At 39.6% G+C, this 8,900-nt stretch overlaps 1 protein-coding gene across 1 annotated transcript in view; it reads right to left on the reverse strand.

The window, feature by feature from the left end:
• The window catches only part of Slc26a4 (solute carrier family 26 (anion exchanger), member 4), a 62,510-nt gene that overhangs the window by 53,389 nt on the left and 221 nt on the right, over positions 1–8,900 (reverse strand). The gene's annotated exons all lie outside the window — the stretch shown is intronic.

Raw genomic sequence — 8,900 nt, forward strand, 5'->3', positions numbered from 1 at the left:
CAGCTCTTCAGCTCAAGGCGAGCGCTCTACCACTTGAGCTACAGCGCCACTTCCGGTTTTCTGGTGGTTTATTGGAGATAGGAGTCTCACGGTCTTTCTTGCCCGGGCTGGCTTTGAACCAGGATCCTCAGATCTCAGCCTCCTGAGTAGCTAGGATTACAGGCGTGAGCCACCGGCGCACGGCTTCCCTACATAATTTTAAGGGCCACTAAAACACTATTTCTTCCATGGACACTCCTTGTTGCTCTATTAGAATTAATCCAATCTCTTTTGGGATTTTCTTGGCACCTTATCTGATTCATTTTTCAGTGCCTCTCACTGTCTACCCTGGTATAATTTCATTTACAAACAAGTCTTATTTCCTTCACTCAATAAGATCTCCCTCCAATAGATCTTCCTCCAACCATTGTTATCCTCAATCTCCAATCATGTTTTCCAAATAGATATATCTATAGCCCAAACATATTTTTGACTCAAATTATATTACATATTGGTCTAGAACTTTTTCTTCAATTAAGACTGATCTTGGAGATAGGGGGAGGACTATTAAGAAAATATAATACAGAAGTGGAGCTGTGGCTCAAGTGGTAGAGCATTGCCCTTAAACAAGAAAACTCAGGAGCCAGAGCCTTGGCTCTGAGTTCAAGCCCAAGACTGTCACACACATACAAAAGAGAATAGAAAGAATGAATTTGTTCCAAGTGCACTATATACATATATGGAATGATCACAATGAAACCTCCTCATATTATTAATGCATGCTAGCAAAAATACTTTGGATAAAATGAATGGATGAATGAATAAACAAAGTCTAGATGTTTGCTTTATTTATTTTTTGTCAGTCATGGGGCTTGAACTCTGGGCTTGGGTGCTGTCCCTGCACTCTACAGCTCAAGGTGAGCACTCTACCTCTTGAGCTACAGCGCCACTTCTGATTTTCTTGTGTTTTATTGGAGATAAGAGTCTCATGGACTTTCCTGCCTGGGCTGGCTTTGAACCAGGATCCTCAGATCTCAGCCTCCTGAGTAGCTAGGATTACAGGCATGAGCCACCAACACCCAGCTAGATGTTTATTTTTTTAAGGTCACCCTAGGGATAGGTTTGCAGGTAAGTACAAGTGAACTTTTCTCAACCTTGGTCAACATTGTCTAGGACTGCAGAATATCAACTCGTATATACAGCTGCACAGTAACTCACCTTGGTGACTCACAACTCTGATAATTCTGAGGCAATACAACCCATAACCCATTCTAAGCTGAATTCCAGCTCTTTAATACACTTTTAGTATGGTCTGGCTAGCCTTGTGAGTCACTTTGTGTAGGAACTTGGCAGTGGTGTGGTACTAATAGTGATTCTAATGATTAAGGAGTGGGGCAGTGATGGCAGAGGACAGCTAAGGCAACAGCATACTGCATAACAACATGAGTCAAGGTGTAACTTCCAGCTAGGTGGCTGGCTGTGGCTCCCACCTGTTATCCTACCTCTCAGGAGGCTCAGATCTGAGGACTGTGGTTCGAAGCAGTCCAGGCAGGAATGTCCAATAAACTACCAAAAAAAGGCTAGAAATACCGCTGTGGCTCAAGTAGTAAAGTGCTAGCTTTGAGCAAAAGAAGCTCAGGGATGGTGCCCAGGCCCTAAATTCAAGCCCCAGGATCAGTGAAAGGAAGAAAGAAAGAAAGAAGAAAGAGAAGGAAGGGAGGGAGGGAGGAAGGAAGGGAAGGAAGGAAGGGAAAGAGAGAGAGAGAAAAAGAAAAAGAAAAAAGTGTAACTTCCTTGTAGAGAAAGGATAGAGTTCTTTGAAATAGATATGTTTGTATAATAGTTTGGTTAACTAGTTAAATTGCAATCTCTCCTACATGTACCTGAATGAAGATACTGCTGGCTTTTTTCTATGAAATGCTTTTTCTACATAAAAAAATAAATGCTCAGTTGAGAACCAGTGGTTCACACCTATAATCCTAGCTACTCAGGAGGCTAAGATCTGAGAATTGTAGTTTAAAGCCAGCCTTGACAGAAAAGCGCTTGAGACTCTTATCTCCAACAATCTACTTAGAAAAAGCCAAAGAGTGGTCTTGTGGCTCAAGTGGTAGAGTGCTAACCTTGAGTAAAAACTCAGAGATAACGACCAGGCCCTGAGATCAAGCCCTAGGACCTGCAAAAATAAATAAATAAATGTTCATGGACTGAATAGCATCTTCATTACAGAATTCTCTATCCAACTATTTTCCTCAGAGATAAAAGTGTCTGTGAATTTGGCTGTATTTTAAAATCAGAGGTGAGTAGGAGGTGATAACAGCTTGCTCTCCCCACCCAATTTACTTGTTATATTAAACAGCTCACATTACTCACTTAGCTTCACCTGTTCCCATAGAGGTGGGTGGTTCTTATTTATCAGAATTTAATCATATCCAGGACTCTTTTCCAAAGAGATAGATGTCACTTCAAAGTAAATGTCAGACAGTAACACTGTTACTTCGCCATACTTTTTTTTTTAAGTAGTTAATGCTGATTTAAAAGACTTTTTTTTTTTTTTCCAATCAGACATCTACATCTATAGGCCCAACTACTCAAAAAGCTGAGATCTGGAGGATTACAGTTTGAAGCCAGACTGGACAGAAAGGTTCACAAACTCTGTCTCTAAAATAACCAGCAAAAAGCAAGATGGAATGTGTGGCTTTAGTGTCAGTCTAGCAAAGGTAAGGCCTTTAGTTCAAATCTTAGTACCACCAAGATTTTTTAAAAATCTACATTTCATAATGCTTCTGAATTGTGTGATTTTCTATCTTTGAGTTGTCTACAGCTTATTTTTATTTGTTAATGTGAAATTCAATTGAATCATTTCTGTTAGAAACTAGTGCTTGGGACCAGCAGATATCAACATTTAAAACTGAGCAGTGCCCGTCGCTGGTGGCTCACGCCTGTAATCCTAGCTACTCAGGAGGCTGAGATCTGAGGATCACAATTCAAAGCCAGCCTGCGCAGGAGAGACTGTGAGACTCTTAGCTCCAATTCACCACCAGAAAGCGGGAAGTGGCACTGTGGCTCAAGCCATAGAGCTCTAGCTTTGAGCTGAAGAGCTGAGGGACAGCACCCAGGCCCAGAGTTCAGGCCCCATGACCAACAAAACAAAAATGAAAACAAAAACAAAACACCTGAGCACTAACTAAATTTCAGGTTGGCTTTGATAATCAACAGAAACTCTGGGGAAGGGAGTGGGGGTAGGGGAAACAACTAAAACAATGACCAGGGAAAGAGCACATTCTCCCACAGGAAAATTCAACTCTAATCCTGAGCCTTTATTTTTCAGTGCTTATTAACTTTCTCAGTACATGGTCGATTTCTGCCGTACTTATACAAAAAGAGATCATAAACTTTCAACTTTTCTGCTTGACAATCCTCAGCAATCCTCCTTTCTTAGCCTTCCAGGTAGTTGGGATTATAGCACATACCACCATGCCTAGTTTCAAACAAACCTCATTCTGAAAGGTGAAACATCATCCACTAAAATGTTTTTTCTTTGTAAAGCTTATGTGGCAGTCCATCCAACTAAAAACAATTTTCTGTGCCAATAAAATGAAATTCTCAGGTCACACAGATCTTGTTTTCCTTACTATGAGTCCAAATGTAATATGTGGTGAGTAAATTGGTCTCTTACTACCATGAACTAATGGCATAGAATACTTTGAAGCAAAGAATACTTTGAAGATACTTTTATGTTTCTTACTATCAAAATATGTTTGGCTTTTAAGGTTATCTTCACAAACTTATCCCACAAATTATGTGGTTTGGCAATAGAGGAAGAAAAGAGGAATGAAAGTAAACACTGTGCTATGTTGTGAATACATGTTTAAGTATTTCATTCATTCATTCTTCATTGATTCCTTCACTCAATGAGTATTTATTGAGACCTTTACTTTATATTAGACAAGATTTTAAGTGTAGAGAGACAGAGTGAACAAGTTTGATAAAGCTCTTGACCTCAAAGGGCTTATACTCTAGGGAGCAGTGACATTTTGCAATTTTTAAAAATGTATAATATTTATTATGATAAAAGAAAGAACTATGAGTGAAATAAACAGAATGATGTCTTACAGAATTCTCAATGGACAATGCACAACATGGAGCTAGAGAAGACTGCTCTCTACAGGAGGCGGTCAGAGAAGGCCTTTGTCTGTCTGTCTGTCTTTCTTTCTTTCTTTCTTTTTTTCTTTCTTCCTCTCTCTGTCTCTCTCTCTCTTACTTTCTTTCTTTTCTGTTGGTCACGGGGCTTGAAGTCAGAACCTAGGCACTGTCCTTCAGCCTTTTTGCTCAAGGCTAGCACTCTACCACTTTAAGCCACAGCTCTACTTCCCACTTTCTGGTAGTTAATGTCCAAGTCTTATGGAATTTCCTCCTCAGGCTGGCTTCCAAAGGTGATCTTCAGATCTCCAACTCCTGAGTAGCTAGGATTACAGCAGCCTTTGTCTTTTGGAGGAGATATTATATGAAGGGAGACCTGAAGGTTGAAAAGGAGTAGGCTTCCTAGAGGGGAAAGAGAAAAGGCAAAAGACCTGAATCAGGAAAGATCTTAATAAGTGTAACCAACGGAGTTGGGGTGAGTGAAACCCACATATGTCAAGCCTGGAGAGAGCGATCAGGAAGTCCTCAGTCTATCTGGGGCAATTAATCATGTTGGAGACAGATTCTCATGGGCTTTTTGGCCCAAGGCTGGCTTCTAGCCTGTGTCATCTAGATCTCAACCCCTGAGTAACTAAAATTATACAGGTGTAAGTCACCAGTGACCAGCTGGCATATACATATACATGACACACAAATAAAGGGAGAAAAACCCTAAAATTGAAATTGTGTCCAGCTATTTCCAATTATTGCATAGCTAATAGCATTACTCTTTTGACAATGATTGCACCTAATATGTACTAAATTTCTCTCGGTGGTAGAAGTCATTCATGCAGATCTGACAAGAAATCTATCTAGCCAGTCACACCAATTACTTTTCATGGAAAGACAACAGCCTATTATTTGAGGCAGTTTATCTTTCTGTTCCTGGCTGACAACCACTTTGTTTTAAAAAGAATGCTTTTTAAAATTCATTTATACATCTTCTATTGAATTACAAATTAGCAGCAACACAATCCTGCTATCTAGTTCTTCATTCAAAATGACTCTCAAGTTTCAACAGAGAGAAAGCCCATGAATAAATGCCTAAAGGGGCAGAAGGTGCTGTGAGCAATGAGGAATGCCAGAAGGAAGAGCTGAGTCTGAACTGTCCGGAAGCTCAGGAGTGGGAATGGGGAGAGGACGGCACTGAGGAGGTGTCTAGCTTGGCTTTCCAGGATATGCCATATACTCAATGTGGCCTGACTTGAAAGTTGACTTGAAAATTAAACTGCTTTTGAGCATAGATATTATCTTGAGGTAGACATTGCTATACACATTGTACATTTGAGGAAATACAGCCAGAAAGACTTAGTAATTTGCCTAAAGTCACATTGCTTGGCAGGGCTAGATATGGACTCGTCATTTGACTGTATAGCTCACTTCAACTACTGTGGAATTAGGGTGTTAGCAACACGGCTCACGTCACCATCATTTCAGCCAAATTCCAGCATTACTCTATCTGAGACTTCACATCCCTCCACCTACTTTCAGCTTTTGAATCGCATCTATTTTTTATAAATTGTATGTATGTATGTATGAATGTATTTATGTGTGTATTTATTTATTTATATGCCAGTATTGAGGTTTGAACTCAGGGCTTGCACAAACTTACTTGGCTTTTTCTGCTCAAGACTAGCACTCTACCATTTGAGCCAAATATCTACTTCTGGCTTTTTTTGTTGATTAAATTGGAGGTAAGAGTCTCATGGACTTTCCTGCCTGGGCTGGCTTCAAACAATGATCCTCAGATCTCAGTCTCCTTGAATAGCTAGGATGATAGGGGAGAGCTACTGGTGTCAGCCTTTATACGATAATTTAAAATATGATGTGCACAATGGAATACTAATAAAGTTTATATATATGCATACATATACATATATATGTATATGAAATTCAAACTATTGGAATGAAAAGGCAAGCTGCATGGAATATGTATGTATTCTCATATCTGTATAAATTAAGGGGATATATATTTGTATATTACCAGTATATTATCTTATATATATTAACCAGGTTCCAAGCCAGAAAAAGATGGGACACTAACAGTTAATGAGAGATTTGTTTACAAAAATGTTGACAGGATTAAAGAAAAACTAACAAAAAACAAAATAGGGAAAGCACTTCAGGGCCACCAAAGGGAGCTGTCACAGGACGGTAACCGTGAGAAGAGCTGTCAGCTTTCCTAGCCTGAGAAGGCCTGGCCAGCAAGACGCTATCAGAACCCAAGTGTTACAAGGGAGGGCAGCCCAGCAGAGTTGGAGGCCTATGGTAGAGAAAAGGAACCATGGATAATTCCATACTCAAGAAGAAAACAGGTTGGGGGAAGATATACCCAGTTTCTCCCTCCCTATCTCTAGGGTGCTGCCTCCTGCCCCATTTCTCCACTGCCCATACCCTCCCTGAAGATATGGGAGGGCTAAAGAGACTGGTGACCTTGCCCACAAGGTCAGCCTCTAGGGCAAGAGCAGAGTAGAGAAAGGTAGAGAGAAGAAAGAGAGGGGTTCATGGGAAAATATTCATATAAATAAGCATAGAGGATACTTGGGAAGATTTATATGAAACTAGTGAGTGATGGACACAAGACTTTTATATGTTCACTTTAGCTTTTAGAGCAACTTTAGATTTATAGAACAATCTAGAAGGTAGTCCAGCATTTTCATATATCCTCTATAGTTTCCCCTCCTACTGACCTATTGAATTTCTATGGCATATTCATCACAACTAAAACCCCAATATTCATACAATATAATTAATGTCCATAGTTCGTTCAGATTTCCTTGTTTCTCCTTAAGGAAATGTGTCTCACACCTAACCCATCCTGGACACCACCTGCAATGTGTTTCTTAGGCTCCTCTTAGCTGTCCCAGTGTCTCAAGCTTCTCTTGGTCTTGATGACACTGATGATTCTGAGAACTGACTTGGTATTTTGTAGGATGCCACTCTAGCAGAATCTACTATTTCTCAAGCTTAGACTGATGTTAGGGCTTTGGGGGTTGAAGATCATAGAGGTTAAGTGCCATTTTCCTCCCCTCTTATCAAGGGTATACCGTGAACAGAACTTCCACTGCTGCACTTGACCTGGTCTAGGTCATGGTAATTAGGTGACTCCACGGTGACTCACCTTCCCCACCTCCCTTTTCATTCTGTACTCTGTGGAAGGAAGTTATTATTTTTGAAAAAATATTATCCCTAAGTCGTTGTACAAAAGGAAGTTATCCTATTCAGCTTGTGCTCAATGTAGGAAGTTATAGTCCACATCATTGTGAGCAGAATAGCTACATAAATTATGTGGATGGTTTTTTTTCATTGAAGATTTTTCTTGTCTCCCTATTTATTCAAGCATTTATTAATTTCATTACAGAGTCATTAATACTTTATAATCTATATATTCTAGTCTAATTATACTTTTTCTAATAGTTCTGGGATTTGAACTCAGGACCCTTGTGCTTCCTTGGCAGGCATGCTACCACTTAAGTCATGCCCTCAGTACTTCTTGCTTTAGTTATTTTTCAGATAAGGTCTCATGGCTTGCCCCAGCCAGTCTGGAAAGCAATCCTTGTAATCTATGGCCTTTGGAGTAGGTGGGATGAGAGGTGTGTTGACACCACATCCAGCTTATTGATTGAGATATGATTTTTAATATCATTTGTTCAGGCTAGCCTCAAATCCTGATCCTTTTGATCTTTATATGCCAAGTAGGTGGGATTATAGGTGTCAACTACCATACCTGACTAGTGCTCTAGTGCTTTTCTCTTCTTTGTTCCTTCTTTTCCTCCCTTTCTCCCTCCCTCCTTCCCTCCCTCCCTCCCTTCCCTCCCTCTCACCCTTTCTTCCTTTTTTCCTTCCTTCCTTCCTTCCTTCCTTCCTTCCTTCCTTCCTTCCTTCCTTCCTTCCTTCCTTCCTATTGTTGTAGCTTTGGCCATTAGGTGCTGTTCTACTTGGCTCCTATGTAACTTTGACATAGCTCCACCAGGTAGGGTACATTTGTGCTCTTTTCTTTTTGTTTGTTTGCGGTGGGGGGGAGTAGCACTTTTTTGCTTTCTGGAACTGCATATGTCTTATATTGTATATTTCCTGCATGTCTTAAAACCAGCCATTTTCCCAAGGAATTCTAATTCCTTTGCTTGATGAATGTTTTGGCTAAGAGATGCACACAGTGCTACTGGGATGTTGCTTCTCTACACTCTTTAAACTGAGAGAACAAAGAAACATCTATATTAGGAAATGATATATATTTATACACATATAACACACCACTATATGTAATCATCTATATCTCTATTAAGCTAAATATAGCAGCATGCTAATGAAGAGACCTTATTTAACAGTACTTTTTGAGTTTATTTTTGTCTACAAGTCAATCAATCATTTAAAAAGAAATCATGTTTGAAATACCATCATAGTAAGGTAAATTGTATCCTCAAACATGTTTTATTGGAATGGCCCACACACATCATAATTCTGTTAGCCAGACTGTTTTAAATATGGTAGAAAAATTAGGTGATTAAAATAAGTTACTCTTTCATAAAGAATGGTCCTTATATGCATTTAACATTTTTATTGTTTTTATAATGGTAATGTGCAGAGGGGTTAAAGAGGCTATTTCTTTCTGGACAATGTCAACCTTTTCTTTGCTGTCTTCCAGTTTTTCTCTCCCATCCCACCCATAAGTTGTACAGTTCATTTTCAACATAGTGAGTACCATTGCTGCATTCTTTTTTTTTTTGGTCCAGTCGTGGGGC

Source organism: Dipodomys ordii, unplaced genomic scaffold (genome assembly GCF_000151885.1).
Source record: "Dipodomys ordii isolate 6190 unplaced genomic scaffold, Dord_2.0 Scaffold195, whole genome shotgun sequence".
NCBI lineage: Eukaryota > Metazoa > Chordata > Mammalia > Rodentia > Heteromyidae > Dipodomys > Dipodomys ordii.